We start from the raw sequence: 17813 nt of genomic DNA on the forward strand, positions 1-17813 counted from the left end.
CAATTTAAGGTGATTCGAAGATTTTTACGATAAATTAGAGCAAAACAAGAAATATATGATTTACTATGTACGTAGTTGGTTGTAAATTGTTATTTATTTGGCAACTCTCGTTAAATGCCAGGAATGAATTCCAAAAGAGAAAAATTATTTTAAAAGGAGTAACACTGTAAAAGTAACTTCCATTATTAACTACTTTCATTCTGATTGGCTTGTGACCTGTACAGTTAGGAGGAATAAGAAGATTGAAAACTTTTTGCCACGCGAAATTGGTGGTTACATTTAATATGTCGAAACTTCTGTCATCGTATATCGTAATGTATCGCGATAATAATCAATTGGGTAATTCTTTTTCCTAGTCAACTAGCCGAAACGAACCACACAATTTTCGCCAAATCACTATTAGTCAAAGAAACCGGTACTATCAGGGCTGTACAAAACCGAACCGAAAATCGGATAAAACCGATATCCAAACCGAACCGAAACCGAAATTTGGAGCTACGTCAGCTAACCGAAATTCGGATTCGGATAACCGATCCGGTTTACAAAACTGGACCGGATATCGGATTTGATTTTGGGAAAATCTGGATATCGGATATTTAACCGATTTTTTTTAATTAAAATAAATATATATTAAAACAAATATATGTCACTATTATTAACACATGATGGTCAAGTTGTCATAGAAGAACAAACTTCTCATATATCAACTCATACTGCTACTATAACTTGATTATGTGATCTATAAAGGTAACATACAAATTCAATTGTTGTATGGTTTATTATGATCATTAAGGTAGTAATTTGAATTTTATATTATGATATTTACATGTGCAGGTAGTTGGAGACGAGTGTCCTTTTGAATTTTATTTTTTTTACTCAATTTTAGATTATGTATTGTCATTTTGGAGCTTTATAAGAGTCGTTTGTACTCGTTTTTTGAATTTTTACAAACCGGATTTGGATTTTAGAAACATGATATCCATTTTATAAAACTGGATATTAAACTGGATCTGAAATTTTACAAACTGGATAACCGAATTTTAAAAATTGGATACTGGACTGGATACTGGATTTAAGAAACCGGATAACCGAATATTCGGATAACCGAATTTCGGTTTTAGACTAAATTGGACCGGATACTTGACCGAGTTTTTAAAAACCGAAAATTCGGATTCGTATACTAAAACTGTCAAAAACCGAACCGAACCGATCCAGTTTCACCCCTAGGTACTATAATATATTGATACAAGACAAAATTACTTAAATTACACTGATAAAAATTAAAATCACATTAATTGCAGATCTGGTCGTATCGAAAAACATATTTTAAAGTGAATTATTAAAATATAAAAAAAAAAGAAAAAAAAAAAGAAAAATCGATCCTCCAAAGAAGTCAACTGATTCGCACGACGGAGATGGACTCGCGGCAGACACTTAACAACAAAAATTTAGGATAACCCCGTTAATTAAGTGCCTTCCGTTAATGACTCTAAGCTCCATTAACAAAGAGAAGGAAAAAAGTACCTCTTCTAACTTAAGTGCCTTCCGTTAATTAACACAAAAAATTAGAGTCGTTATCGACGGAGCTAAAACCCTATACTTTATCTTTTATCCTTTCCAAAGAACACTACTTAAAAACGAATGCTATAAGTAGATTTCATATGACAGTTTAACGTAGTATATTATGAAATTTGTAACTAACTAAGCCATCTTAATCTTAACGTTATGGATTTAGCCAACGTTTAGAAAGTTATGAAAAAATAGTTAAACGTATGAGGTGACAGTTGGATTAATGAGTTAAAATTCCAAAATTGTCATTAAATCAATTTAGCGGTTTTTTTTCCTTATAAATTCGTCATTTTCTCCATCTTTTGGTTTTGAATTCGTCATTTTCTCTCTTTTACTTTTTTTCAAACAATTTTTTTTTCATCCAAACTTCAAAAATCCATACATATCTTTTATGATCTCGAAATTGAGTGATTTCATATCCTACTGATTTGTGGCGTCGAGATCTTCAAAAATAGACTCATTGTGTTGTAAAAAAAATAATTTTTATTGCAATAGATGTAGAATAATCACGATACTGGCTTAAATATAGAAATAACTAAAAATTTTCAGAAATCATCTGAAAATTTATTTAATATTTCTGGAAAAGTCACTACAAACACACGTAAACATGAAACATTAAACATGATTTTTCATCAAACACAATGGATCTATTTTTGAAGATCTCGGCGTCACAAATCCGTAGGATTTGAAAGCACTCAAATTCGAGTTCATATGAGATATATATGGATTTTTGAAGTTTTTATAAAAAAAATGTAGGAAAGAAAATAAGAGAGACAAAGTCACGAATTTAAAAAGTTAAGATTATAAAAGAAATTTTTATTAGCTATAATTTATTCCACATACACTGTTTGGCTATTTTTTCAAAAGCTTGCAAACGATTGGCTATTTCCAAAACATAAATATTTTTGTTGGCTATTAAATTACAATGCCCATTATATTATATTATATTATTTCAACGAGATATTAATTATAAAGTTAACCGAAATTGTTTCCATACATTTTCGTCCGTTTTACTTACATTATGCAAATATAATAGACAGAAATGTATAAATTATTTCGGTTAACGTTACATATTAAAGTGAATTATTAGGCAAATTAATACTTGACATTGTTTGTTCAATAATTTAGCGTCATGTCGCTTTTTTTTTTTTTTTTTTGTAAACTGAACACATCAAAATAGACAATAAAAAAAAAAATTTATCTTAAGATGTCCAATTGTTAACTTTTATTTAAAATGTATTTTTATATTATACTGTGTAAAAATTAAATTTTGTACTTCCTAAATTACAAGGAATAAACTTATAAAAACCCTGACAGTATAAATGGTTTTTCCACGCAAATCATTTTTAATTGTAACTTCCATAAATAAATTTTTAAAAAATAGTTCCATTTCTAACTTGAGACTTGGACTCTTGAAAACAACAAAAATTTAGGATAACCCCGTCTTGGAGAGATATCGCAAGTCTCAACTCTAACCCTCTTGTTTTTGCCAGAAAAGGAATCTTTATTTTTTCTTCTTTCTTTCCCTGAACAACTACAATAGTCTAAAAAAAAACAACAATAGTCTCTCTCTCTCTCTCTCTCTCTCCTCTCTCTCTCTCTCTCTTCTCTCTCTCTATTGGTGGCTTTGGATCTGGGTTTGTGTGTAAAGTGTCAACACCGATTAAAGTTGGGTCTTACCGTTACCGTGAAAATTGGGCGAGGAATGCTTCTAGTAATGCCAAGAAGGGATAAAAACCAGAGAAAATATTCCTCCCTTTTTTGCTTTCTATCCAATTTACTGCATAAATAAAGTGGTAAGCGATTCGGATTTCGTTCCTTATTTATATAACTTAGGGTTATAGGGTTTCCTTATTTATCTCATTCTCACCTTTCATGTACTGCTGTAATCTTGTTCTAGCATATTAAGGTTGATCGGCAATAGGAAACTGGAGAAGAGAAGACTTCATTTTCGAATTACATTATGTATTTTAGGGAACTAATTTGGTGAGGAAAAAAAAATGACGAGACAGAAAATAGAGATAAAGAAAATCGACAACATAACGTCGAGGCAAGTGACGTTTTCAAAGAGAAGAAGAGGGCTTTTCAAGAAGGCTCATGAGCTCTCAACTCTTTGTGATGCTGAGATGGCTCTCATTGTCTTTTCTTCTACCGGAAAGCTCTATGAATACTCTAGCGCTCAAGGTTTATTTTCCATATATCAATCCCTATATATTATGCATATATATCGTCAGACAACTAACTTGTAAACTTTTTTGAAAGCAAAACAAGAAAGTAATTTTATTTTTAAAAAAATGTGAGACAACTTAAACTGCGAAGTAATTTGTGTTTTATTTAGTTATATCAAGGTTTCCGTAAATTATGGATATTGTTATTAGGATTGTTTTTTTACTCTTCTATTTAAGTTTAAGGGTTAATTAATTACGTGATGGTGGTCACTGCTATAAGTAGCTAGAAAGAAAAAGATGGTAAAGAAATATAATATTAGTTTCAGACTTTCAAGTATAACTATATAAATACTTGCTGTTAAGCACAGTTGATTAAAATTGTTTTTAGTCTGAGAATCTAGGGATAATTGCATGAAGTATAAATACTTGTAATGGATTAGCTAAAACCGTGGGAGTTTGATTTGTAAACAGATAACCATGAAGAAGTTTAGGGCTTGATTGCTACGGTGTTTAACGGCTAATAATATCTTCTCCTATCTTGTTATGAGTGTAGAAATTCGTAGGTTTTTTTTTCGCCCAGATAATGAAGTAAAAAGGAGAGGACTGTATATGTACATCTACCAATTAATAGTGTCAGCACTAGTGTGTATATGTGTGTTGGATCCAGCTATATGTCTTAAAGCAATACATACACATCAAGTTCTGTCCCTTCAAAGATTACAAAATCTCATATAGGCGGCGTATATCTTTATTTTTAGAGCCAAGGGTATAGTAATGCAATAATTCATTTCCACTTTTGGTAAATTATGTTTATTACTTTTTTTGGTCTATCTGGCTTTAAGTCAAAATTAATTCGTCATCTCGTAATCATGTTACAGAACTCTTACGTGGTGGTATGAATAAAAGCTATATGTACATGTATGGTAACTTATATGTAATGATGAAAAGCTATATATTATAATTAAAAACTTTGGTTAGAGAAACTCGGTCCTATCAAGCGGAAAAGTGTCTCAATGCTAGTATATTATAACTCTTAGTGTGACACTATCAAGCAGAAACTTTGCATCTTGCTAACGTGGCAAGAGTTACTTAGGAATTTTTTTTTTTTTGAAAACGTGGGCGTTGCCACGGAAATATCATAAAAGTCCTCACATATGGCAGATGAATACCGTGGTTACAAGAGATGCAGAAATACAAACAATTACGCAACCAAGAAAGTCAAGCAAACCATAAAAACGATCCTATCCCGAAGCACGGGATCGGATCTCTCTATCGTCGGCCTTTATAGCCTCTTCCGAGCAAGGAGAGACAAACCTCATCCATCTCGAGTTAGCATTATGAGTAACAGCAAAACGGGCTAAGTTATGAGCCGCAATGTTACAAAGACGAGGGATAAACATAATTTTAAACTCAATCAAATTGCTTACCTCTCTCTTGATGTGATGCAAAAGCGTCCCGAGCTCAGTAGTGGGGGTCGTCCCCTCAATCACCTTCCTCTTGACCAGCGTGGTTCGAGTCGAGATCCGTCCCTTACACACTATCCACACAAGGAGCTTCACCTTAGGAGGAACTTTCAGTTTCCAGAATTTTTTCCACCAATCCTCCATCAAGGAGTGATCAGAGGAGCTGGCGTCAGAGATGGAGTCCATAGCCACCCGATACCCACTCCCGACCGTGTACTCTTCATCCGTAGTGTAGTGCCATCGTTGTCTATCCGAGACCCCTTCACCACTACACGGAATGTTCAGAATAGCCCTAGCGTCATCCTCCTCAAACATAGCCCGAATGAGAGCCTCATCCCAACTGCCATTAACCAACATCAACTCCGCAACTCTCATATCAGGAGGGATCAAAAGGGGGTCAATCCATGAGAAAGATCTGGGTCTAGGAATTCACTTATCTCCCATGACCATAACCGACTCACCGTCGCCAATTTTCCAACTCGTGCCCGCAAGGATAATTTACTTGTCCCAGACCAGGCTACGCCACATAAAGGAACTACTCGACCCGCAAATGCCAGACAAGATGTCCCCATGTGGGTAGTAACTCTGTCTAAAGACCTGACCAACCAGACTGTCTGGCCGTCTAAGGAGTCTCCACACATTCTTAGCGATCAAGGCTTGGTTGAACTTCTCCAGATATCTAAAGCCCATACCCCCCATTCGTCTTATTTTTCACGAGGATCTCCCAAGCGCACCAGTGGGTCTTATTGGTCCCATTACAATTGCCCCACCAGAATTTAGCAAAAGCCGAATGAATCTCAGAAATCAGGGTCTTCGGGAGCTTTAGGCATGAGGCCACATAGCTCGGAATAGCATGAAGGATGGATTTGATGAGCACTTCTCGGCCAGTTTGCGAGAAGAAGAGACAATTCCAACTTTTAATCTTATCCCAGACGCGTTCTCTCACATTATCAAAGAGATCCTTCTTTTTTCGACATGTGAACGCTGGGAGACCCAAGTAGCGTTTATGGCAATCTGTTCTCCGGACTCCTAGGATCTGGGCAAGGAGCTCGCCCTCCTCCAACTCAACGTCTTTCCCGAAAAAGACATCAGATTTTTGAAAATTCACCAGCTGGCCCGACGCACCTGAGTAAACCCGTAGGATCTCCGCCACATTTTCACATTCCTGCTGACACGCCTTAAAGAACATCAAAATGTCATCTGCAAATAGGAGGTGAGAAACACGGAGGCTCCCAAAACTAACCCCATTAATAGCTCCGGACTGTTCTCCCACTCTAAAAAGATTCGAAAGACCTTCTTAACAGAAGAGAAAGAGGAAGGGAGAAAGCGGGTCGCCTTGCCGGAGTCCTCTGTGCGGAATCGCGTGACCCCAGGTAGTCTTATTAATATTGAAGGCAAACCGGACCGAAGAGACACATCTCATCACAATTTCAACCCATTTGGCACTATACCCAAGCCTCAGCATCACCGCCTCCAAGTAGGGCCATTCAACCCGATCGTATGCCTTCGTCATGTCAAGCTTAAGGGACGCCCCACCACCGTTCCCAAACCTTCCTCTCTTCATCGTGTGCAACGCCTCGAAACCCATCATAACATTGTCGAAGATAAGCCTATCCCTTATAAACGCACTCTGATTCTCTGAGATGGCCACATGCATAGTGCCCTTAAAGCGATTCACCAGACACTTAGCAACGAGCTTATAGACGACATTACACAAACTGATAGGCCGAAACTCACTAGCCCTCCTCGGTTCCTCATTCTTAGGGATGAGTGTAATAACTGTATCGTTGATGCTTCCAACTTCTTTCCCTTCGTTAAGGATCCCAAGGCAAGTCTCTGCGATTTACTCTCCCATCACATCCCAGTACTTCTGATAGAAGATTGCCGGGAATCCATCTTTTCCCGGGGCCTTGATAGGGTCCATTGAGAAGAGGGCGTTTCGCACCTCTACCATCTGAAACGGGCGCTCGAGCTCAGAATTCATATCCTCCGAGATTCTAGGTTGGATGCCATTAACCACTGCCTCAATATCATGTTGCGACGGTTCTGATGAGGTGAAGATATTCTCAAAGTATCTGGAGATCACTCTAGCAATCTCAAGTTACTTAGGATTTTGATTGTCTAATAATTATAATCAACTTGCAATTGTTATGAAATATTAACATATCAATCAAGTGATTAGATCAAGCTTGACATTCATTCTTGATGGATTAAATTATCCCAAACACTCTCTCTACTCTATCCTCTCATCCTCTTCGAATTCGTAAAGCTTTTATGGTATCAGAGCACAGAGTGAGATAGTCTCACATTGGTTATGTGTGAATGAGCATGTGTTTATATATCGGGTGAACCTTTTCACTTGACAATAATTGATTTTAAGATGGAATTCAACATGATATTAAAGTATTGTACATTCACACAACTTGAATTTGGCCTGGCCCACGCGAAGCGTTAGGATGATTATTACTCGACTTGGTCACGTTACGCGTGAGGAAGAGTATTAAAGTGGGTAGTCTCACATTAGTTGTGTATGTGAATGGCCATTTGTCTATATATCGGTTTGACATCTCCACTTGACAGAATCAATAATGGTGTTCATGCGATTCGATAGAGAGAATTCTTTGTTTTACCAACATTGTTCTATCCAATTCTCGCCCTCGATTATAATCAAGCTGAACAACGATAATTATGTGATTTGGAATCAACAAATCAATGCTATGATTTGTGGATATGGACATAAAGGATTCCTTGATGGATCAATGGTCTTTTTTGAAGAGATGATCCATGAAACTCCAAATAATACCGAGATGCTTGGAATATAATATCGATGAATCCATAAAATATATCTTGGAGCAGACAAGATCAATTCCCAATTTGTTGACTTTAATGTCAATGGAAGTTTTGTCATAGATGATCGGTTGAATGTCGTTAAACAACTATATGCTGCTCAAGGGAAGACTAAAATGATTCAATTTAAAACTTGGCTTCAGACATACAAGGAATGAGCCTAACTATATGTGATTATTTCATGAAAATGAAGTTCTGTGCTGACTGTTTGAATGTCATTGGTTGTAAGATCAGTGATGAATATCTAATTCTCTACGTTCTTATTACATGCGGAAGCGATTATGACTCTTTTGTTGTATATGTAACGTCGAGAACTGAGTCACACAATATTCATGATAAAACAATTTGGTTGAATGTACATGATCATCACGATTGAGCAACATCCAATGATCACTAGAGGAAATCCTTCAACTATTATTGTCCTTTAGGACATAATGGTGGATATAAAAAAAACTCTAGCTTCACATAGGTTGTCAAACACACACACCAAAGAAAGAATATCACCCTGGTCCAGTTCTGGTAGCAGCTGTCTGGCCATATGTTTTAAAGAGCAGCAATATTAAGGCTCGTTTCAATGGTGATATGATATGTAATGCCTGTTATCTTGGTAAGAGCCACAAAATGCACATTTCAAACCCAAAACTAAATACAAATTGCCTTTAGAGCTTGTAATGTGTGGGACCTTGCACCCAGGGACGAAGTGCGCTATAATGTCCACCAGGGGCTAAAGCCTCCCCTAAAAAAATTCATTTTTTTTTACCTTGAAAATTTATAAATTAGCTCCGTCCCTTCTTGCACCCATTATGTCTCGTGAATGTTTCAAATACCACGTGCATTTTATGGATGAAACCTCGAGATTTGTTTGGTTTTTCTTGACGCAAAAGTTAGAAGTTTTTCAGTTGCTTATAAAGTTCAAAGGTCTTGCTGAAAATCAGTCTAACTGTAAGATTAAAACTCTACAAAATTGAAGAGGTGAGTATAGATCACTATTGTTGATGTTGGACTTCGTCTTCAAGATAACAAAAGAGGGATTCGGCCCAATACAAGGAAGTTGAGCCCAAGCCCACGTGTTTGTGATAACATGTACAGGTTTGGCTCCAGCCAGATAAAAGATTCAAATATCAGCTCGAGATAACTGATCCTCGAAGACTCGCAGGTACGAAGCCAATCTGCCCGGACGATTCGTAACCGCTCATATGAATAAGTCTTCAAAGGACAGGTGTCCCGAAATGTAGTAGTGAGCTCCAATTGACATACGACGTGTCAACCGTAACCCGGAGCTCGACCTCACCTCTAGTACTATAAATATAAGATAATTAGGTCAATGTCAGACACGTTATTTTTTCGGTTTTTACTCTATAACCTTGCAATCTTTGCCTCCCAATTCAAATTATTGTATTACTTTGAGCAATTACAATAAACAGCCCTGAGCTTACTTTACATTCAGTTTTTCTTGCATTTACTTATTATTAAATTCGTCTAGTTTTCCTGTTTTGGTCTTGCAACGGAGAATTGGGGCTCATTTACAAATCTAAATCGACCCTTCTAATTGTCCAAGTTGTCGTGACTGCTTTGGTGTGATTTCTCACATCTACAACCATCCCTTTGGTAATGACCGTTCAAATCTAATCCAACTTATTCTAATCTCAAAACTGTTGTCTATATTTTCCATATATGAGGCCTTGCAACACACATATATATGTTCAAATTCAGGTTCAAACCTTCACCTTCATCGGATATAGCAACAAGCATAAATGCTACTTGTTCCTCTCTCAATCTGGAAGCGTATTCAAAGATGTTGCTTTTGACATTTCCATGTCAAAGAGAGCAAACGCAAGACTCATCAACATCAACACTGAACCATTTTCCCACTGCTGTTATAACTAGAGTATGGAATTCTACTGTGCCATGCTCATGTTAGCAATATTATATGAATATTGACGGAAAAATAAGACAATTTGCATGGAAAGAAAATTACACGTAAAAATAATTACAAATAAACCGGCGAAATCTTAGAACCGGAAAAGATTTGGACTGTTAGGATTTGGACTGTTTGGCAGTCTAACCTATTGTAATCTTAGTGTAACAGTTACAAAGATTACCGTATTGATCAGATGATCACATTCAATTGGTCAAGCTTGATATTCATGCTTGCCAAACAGATTTCTCAAACAGTCGCTCTCTATTCGATTCTCTTATCCTCTTCACAGGATCTTCAGACGCACACGCACGCCTAATTTGAAGTTTCTTTAGTATAGCTAGTACCAAGGGTTGATTTTTATTTTTAGTTTTTGTTCTTATTTTAATCTTTCATATGCTTGTTAATAAATCGATTGGAGTAGTTGAGGACGTCATTGCTTGTTTATTAATTACTATATGATATGTGCAATCTCAGGCTTAACAGTTATTACTAAGCTAAATTATGTTATAGTTACGGATACAAAATTTAGTATTGTCAAATGGTGCCTTTATTTATTCGTTGATTATATTGTAGCTGATAATGTCGCTTCATTATTTTGCAGTATGAAACAAGTACTCGAAAGACATAATTCACATTCAGAAAAATCTGATGGAGTGAACCAGCCATCTCATTATGAGGTCGAGGTATATATACATATTTATATATATATATATATATATATATGACCACCAAGCTCTTAAACACATGTATTTCCAAATTTATTGAAAAATATTTAAACAAAAAAAGGTATAAATGTCTCTCACGGATATAATGAGATGATGATCTTATTGTGTGCGGTTTAGTTGTTCTACTTCTTTAAACTTATACTTATATATATATATATATATATATATATATATATATATATATATATAACTAGCCTAAAATAGGGAATGATATTATAGTAGAAGAATGCCTCGTGATCTCAAACGGTTTGGTTTAGAAATCGTCTTAAATGACTAGCCCACCAAATTCTTCACTATTATTTTTACTTATAGCAGATCATATCATACGTGTCCTAATTAATCTCAAAACAAAGTTTTTATAGGAAGATAACTTTTGGAGCTAAGAAAGTTGAATTTCATAAACTCATGTGTGCGAGTAAAAAATTTGAGCCATTTTCCCTAAGTATGTTACTGATCATAATCTATCATAGGAGTTCTAAAAGCCATTATTAATAAGGTTAACAAGAACTGCTTTGACTATATCTGATGATATTTTTGCTCTGGTTGTCATCAACTGCTATTCTGTTATTGCAAATCATTATTATCATAACTAATTCATTCATTTAAAAATAAAAATAAAAAATAAAAAAAATAAAAAAAAACAAACTAATTCATTGATCTAAATGAAGAGAAAAAAGGAACGCGTGCTATTATAGGAATTTTATTTGCTTTAATTTCCTCATAAAATTAACCTAGCTCTACGGAATTTCATCTTAAAACCAATTTGTGTCAAGTGAAGAGGTCTAACTAATATATAAACACATGTCCATTCACATACACAATCAATGTGAGACTTTCCCACTTCAATACTCACTTTCATGCGTAGCGTGATTAGGCCGAACCGATTGACAATCCCCATCACGTTTTGCGTGGGCCGGACCAAATTCAAGCTGTGTGAATGTACAAGGCTCTGATATATACCATGTTGAATTCTATCTTAAAACCAATTGGTTCTAAGTGGAGATGCTCAACTGATATATAAACATATGCTCATTCACACACATGAAACTATTCCACTTCAATACTCATCCTTACGCGTAGCGTGACCAGATCAAGTAACAATCCCCCCCACGCTTCGGGTGGGCCGGACCAAATTCAAGTTGAGTGAATGTACATATTGGATTCACTTAGTCTTCAGTCACACTCTCATCCCACCTGGCAATGCATGTGCCAGGTGGACTAAATTATATAACTAACATTGGTTAGATTTCTGTTAAGTCTAACCGACTCAAACCAAGTGTATATAAGCTCAACGAGCTAACAATGTATCAGAGCTACGAATCTAGATTTTTTCTCGTCCTGATTCATTCTTCGTTCCTGACTGATGTTCATGGCTCAACGCTCGGCAACATCGTCAATGGAGAATCTGGCCTCTGCTCTACTCGCGAATCAAGCACTTCCAACACATCTGAATCCTCTCACGCTCAGACTTGAGAGAGGTAATTGCAATCTACAATCTCTGGCGGTCACATATACTTCCGGCGGTTCGTGCGCACAGCCTCGACGGAATTTTCCTCAGAACGGCGGTGCGACCTCCACAGTTCATCAACAATGGCGATTCATCTGGTGTCACGACTCAAACGCCCAATCCGGAGTTCATGCGATGACATCGATTTGACCAATTCGTGGTTAGCTGGCTTCTCTCCTAAATTTCAGAATCAATATTGCTCGAACATTTGACTCATTGTGCTCATGCGTCCCAAATATGGCACATGCTCCAAGAAATCTTCACCACCACATCGAAGGTTCGAGTTCTTCAAATTCGATTCCAATTACAGTCTCTACATTCTTGGTGGTCTAGGTCAAGAATATGAGTCCGTCATTGTCGATTTGACCTCATGCCATGACTCGCTTTCACTTCAAGAAGTCCAGTTTATGCTACAATCGCATGAATTGCGCATTGAACAACACAACACTGCTCTCGGAGTTGACGTTCAAAACTCAATCTTTGTAAATGTTGCTCATCGTGGTCATGGTGGAAACTTCAGCAACCGAGGTCGTGGCTGTGGCAATGGCCATGGAAACAACGGAAATCCACCGATGTGTCAATTGTGTGGTCATGTTGGTCACGTTGCTGTGAAATGTTTCCATCGATTCGACGTCACATACTCTGGTCCTGAGCAATCCAACACCAACAACACCACCAATGTTCACGCTGGAGCACAAAACCAAGCTTATCTCTTGTCCACTCATGCTGAGGAGATTGAAGATGACTCTCAGACGTTCAACAATGCGCCTACAGCATATGTGGCCAGGTACGTCGACAGTGGCGCTACAAATCACGTCACTCCAAGCTCATCCAACTTGAACACCAACAAGACAGATTACAAAGGCAAAGGAAAACTCATCGTAGGTAATGGTTCTTCACTTAGCATTTCTGAAATTGGTAATTCCACATGTCAAACTGAAATAGCTAATAAGACCTTGTTACTACAAAATATCCTACATGTTCCACAAATAACTAAAAATATCCTAAGCATTTCTCGGTTTACTAAAGATAATCAAGTGCTCATTGAATTTAATAGTACTTGCTGTCTTGTTAAGGATGAGGAATCAAGGCAAGTTCTGCTCAAAGGCTTTCTTAAGAATGGCTTATACCAGCTGGACATTGCTGCTTCTTCTCCTACTCCTTGTCCCGAGTCGTGTCTTGTGTCGGCTGATGTACTTGTTGAAACTGTTGTCAATTCTGACTCTCAACCTACAAATTGTAAAAATACTTGTAAATCTAATGTCAATCTATGGCATGCCAGATTAGGCCATCCTTGTAATGTTGTTTTGTAAACTGTTTTGACGTCAATAAATGTCTCAAGTTCTGTGAAAAATTTCTTGTTTTGTGATGCTTGTCAACTTGGCAAACTACACCAAGTTCCTTTTCCCATGTCACCTCACAAAACAACAAAACCTTTTCAACTTTGTACACTCTGATATCTGGGGTCCTTCTCCATATCCATCTCTAGACGGCTATAAGTACTATATACATTTCCTTGATGATTGTAGCCTTTTTGTGTGGATTTACCCTCTAACTGTCAAATCTGAAACACTCAAAATCTTTACTCACTTCCAATCCCTCATTGAAAGACAGTTTGATACCAAACTACAAGCGTTACAAATAGACTGGGGTGGTGAGTATAGACCCCTATTCCCAATACTCCAAAACTTAGGATTCGTTTTCACATCACATGTTATTCCCTAAGATCTCAACCACAAGTGTAACTAAATCTGATCTAGCCAAGTTTTATCCTCCAAACTACCCTGTTGAGTCACCTACATCAGATTCAGAACCTTTTCCTGCCACGTCTTTACCACTAACAACCACCACATCTTCATCACAGCCTAACTCAGGTCATCATAACGTGTCATCTCCTCAACATATACCTCACTCTAACCACCATCTTCTGCTTCATCTCTTGCTCCAATGTCTCAGGCTCTTATCCCTGTTCATGTTCAAAATTCATCCAACCTGGTAAATCCAATCCCTGTTCACTCAAATCATCCCATGGTAACAAGGTCTAAATCTGGCATTTTCAAACCTAAAGTGTACAATGTGGAATTGTCCTTTTTAGACTTTCTTCGTGAGTCATTCACTGTACAGGAAGCTCTATCGGATTCCAAGTGGACTGATGCAATGCAGGTTGAACTAGCCGCTCTCAAGGTAAATGACACGTGAGATTTAGTTCCCTATGAAGACCATATGCATATTGTCCACAATAAATGGGTTTACATGATTAAAAGGAAATCTGATGGATCACTGGATCGACTCAAAGTGCGACTAGTTGCAAAGGGATTTCAACAAACAATTGGTGTGGATTATTTTGAAACCTTCAGTCCGGTTGTCAAAGCTTCATCAGTTCGAGTTATCCTCACCCTCGTCATGACTTATGGCTGGGATATCCAACAGGTAGATATCAACAATGCGTTTCTGAATGGTATACTAAAAGAAACAGTCTACATGAATCAACCTAATGGATTTGAAGACTCAACCAAGCCAACTCATGTCTGCAAGCTCAAGCGAGCCTTATACGGCTTAAAACAGGCTCCACGGGCCTAGTATGATAGTCTAAAATCAGCCCTGTCAACTTGGGGCTTCATGAATGCTAGCTCAAACAGTTTCCTCTTCTACAAGCGCTCAAATCAGAAAATCCTAATCCTGATCATCCATGTCGATGACATTCTCATCACTGGGGATGATAAACTTCAGATTCAACAAGTCATCTCGGACCTTGATCAGCAGTTTGCTCTCAAAACTCTGGGTGATGTCAACTATTTTCTGGGGTTTGAGGCTCACCGCACAGCATCATACCTTTATCTTACTCAGCGCCGCTGCACTTTGGAGCTCCTGGTCAAGACCAACATGATCAACGCTAAACCAAGTCTAACCCCAATGGTCCAGTCTGCAAAGCTCTTCGCCTTTGATAGCGTGCCCTTCAACAATCCAACGCTGTATCGAAGCACTATTGGCGCACTTTAATACCTCACGAGCACACGACCGGACATTGCCCTTACCGTCAACAAGCTCAACCAATTTCTCTCAGCCCCCTCAGTCAGTCACTGGTCAGCGTGCAAACGTCTGCTCCGATACCTGCGAGGAACAGTGACCCATGGTCTCACTTTTCGCCCTGTCACTCACTTCAGTCTTCAGTGCTTCACCGACGCGGACTGGGCTAGGGACATTGACAATAGGCGATCAACAAGTGGTCACTGCATCTACTTAGGTGACAATCTTCTCAACTGGAGTTCTCGTAAACAAGTCGTGGCACGTTCAAGCACAGAATCAGAGTATCGAGCTTTAGCCTCGGTGACGATGGATGTCCTTTGGTTCAAATCTCTCTTTCATGAACTTGGTGTGGTCACGGAGCAACCACCAGTCCTTTGGTGCAATAACATTGGAGTGAGCCTTTTAGCCTCCAATCCTGTGTTCCATCAACGCACCAAGCACATTGAAATCGACATCCACTTTGTCAGAGATCGAGTACTGAACAAAGAAATTGATGTGCGTTTCGTCTGCTCAGAAGAACAAGTGGCTGATGTCTTCACGAAGCCTCTTTCAGTCACACAGTTCAGTTACTTCCGCGACAAGTTACATATTGTTGACGCAGCTGACGCAACTTCAGCACGAGCACCGGAGTCCAGCTTGAGGGATGCTATTGGAGTCACTTAGTCTTCATTCATACTCACATCCAACCTGGCAATGTATGTGCCAGGTGGACTAAATTATATAACTAACATTGGTTAGATTTCTGTTAAGTCTAACCAACTCAAACCAAGTGTATATAAGCTCAACGAGCTAACAATGCAAAGTAATGAAAATTCAATTCATTCACAACAAACCTCAGTCCAGATTTTGATTCTCCAATTCCTTTAGTACAAGACTTTGATAACATGTTGAATTCCAACTCAAAACCAATTGATGTCAAGTGAAGAGGTCCAACTAATATATAAACACATGTCGCTTCACACATACTGTGAGACGTTCCTACTTCAATAGATACATATATCATAGATATGAAATTTCCATAATGTAATTACTTTTAATATGAGTCATTGTGGTGTGAATGACAGAGATTTGCCTGGTTGAACAAGTAGAACAGAAGACAAAGGAGTTAAGGTATATATATGATATATGATTAATATCTTAGGTTAAATTGAGATGACATGTTATGTACACTTCTAAAGGACAATATATTACAGGCTTACGAAAGGCGATGGGATCGAGCAATTAAGTCTTGAAGAGCTAAGGAAGCTAGAAAAATCGATTAAGAACGGGTTGAGCCGAGTTATTGGATTAAAGGTTTGTTGTGAATTCGTGATTCAAATTGTTATTGTTTATTGGTCTTTTCACTTGTGAAAATTGATTAGTAATAGGGTTCTATCATATATGTGTGTTTTAGGATGAAAAAATGCTGGGCCAAATTAATCTTCTGAAGTTGAAGGTTAGTGCAAAATGAAAATTCATGTCACTTTTTTTTAAGCAAAACAAAAGATGATACGATCTTCAAGACCTGAGTTACGCACAAGGTTTGCGGAGTTTCTTATTTGAAAAATTATTACAATAAAGTATACAACGGTAACGGTATCTAGTTTTCTATGGCAATAGATAGCCGAAAAATTAGTAAACTACACTGTATTTTCCATCCTTATAGAACTAAAGCTACTCGGTGTATCCGGATTTATAACAACAGAGCCATTATAAATGCCTTGGAGACTGGTTGAATCACGATTCCATTCCCACACATTGTACGCCTAAAAGATCCTTACTTTAGATGGTATTTTTACATTTCAAATAATCGTCAAAAGTCGTTTAACGTGCCAAAAAGGATTTCCGAATAATATATATTCATGATTGTTTTTATTAATACCGGTATTATTAATTTAAGAATAATAATAAAATATTGATATAATATTAAATCATAAATTTATATATATAAGTAATTTTACTGTTGCATATATATACTAATAATTAAACAAGTATGCTTTAGTACAAGATAAATTTATAAGGGTATATTGTAGCGAAATAGGCAAAATGAAACTATGAAATTTGTTTTTATAGTCTATGTTTCACAACTTTTAGGAAAATAGTCAATATGATTATGTGACAATAATTAAGGTCTTATTTACTCTTATTTATTAATAAATTCGTCATTTTCTCTCTCCTATTTTTTTCCTACATTTTTTTTACATAAAAACTTCAAAAAACCATATCTATCTCATATGAACTCGAAATTGAGTGATTCCAAATCTTACGGATTCGTGACGCCGAGATCTTCAAAAATAGATCCATTGTGTTTAATGAAAAATAATGTTTAATACCATAGATGTAGAAAAATCTACCTTAAATATGGAAATAACGGAAATTTTTTGAAATTATAAAAAAAAAATGGAAATGTAAATATGATGCATTAAACATAATTTTTCATCAAACACATTGGGTCTATTTTTTAAGATCTCGACGCCACGAATTTGTAGGATTTGAAATCACTTAATTTCGAGTTCGTATGAGAAATATACTAATTTTTTAAGTTTTGATGCAAAAAAAATTATTTGAAAAAAAATAAGAGAGAGTGACGAATTTATTAATAAATAA

This window comes from Urtica dioica, chromosome 8, assembly GCF_054948205.1.
Source record: "Urtica dioica subsp. dioica isolate 48M chromosome 8, U.dioica_male_clone48M_v1_H2, whole genome shotgun sequence".
Taxonomy (NCBI): Eukaryota; Viridiplantae; Streptophyta; class Magnoliopsida; order Rosales; family Urticaceae; genus Urtica; species Urtica dioica.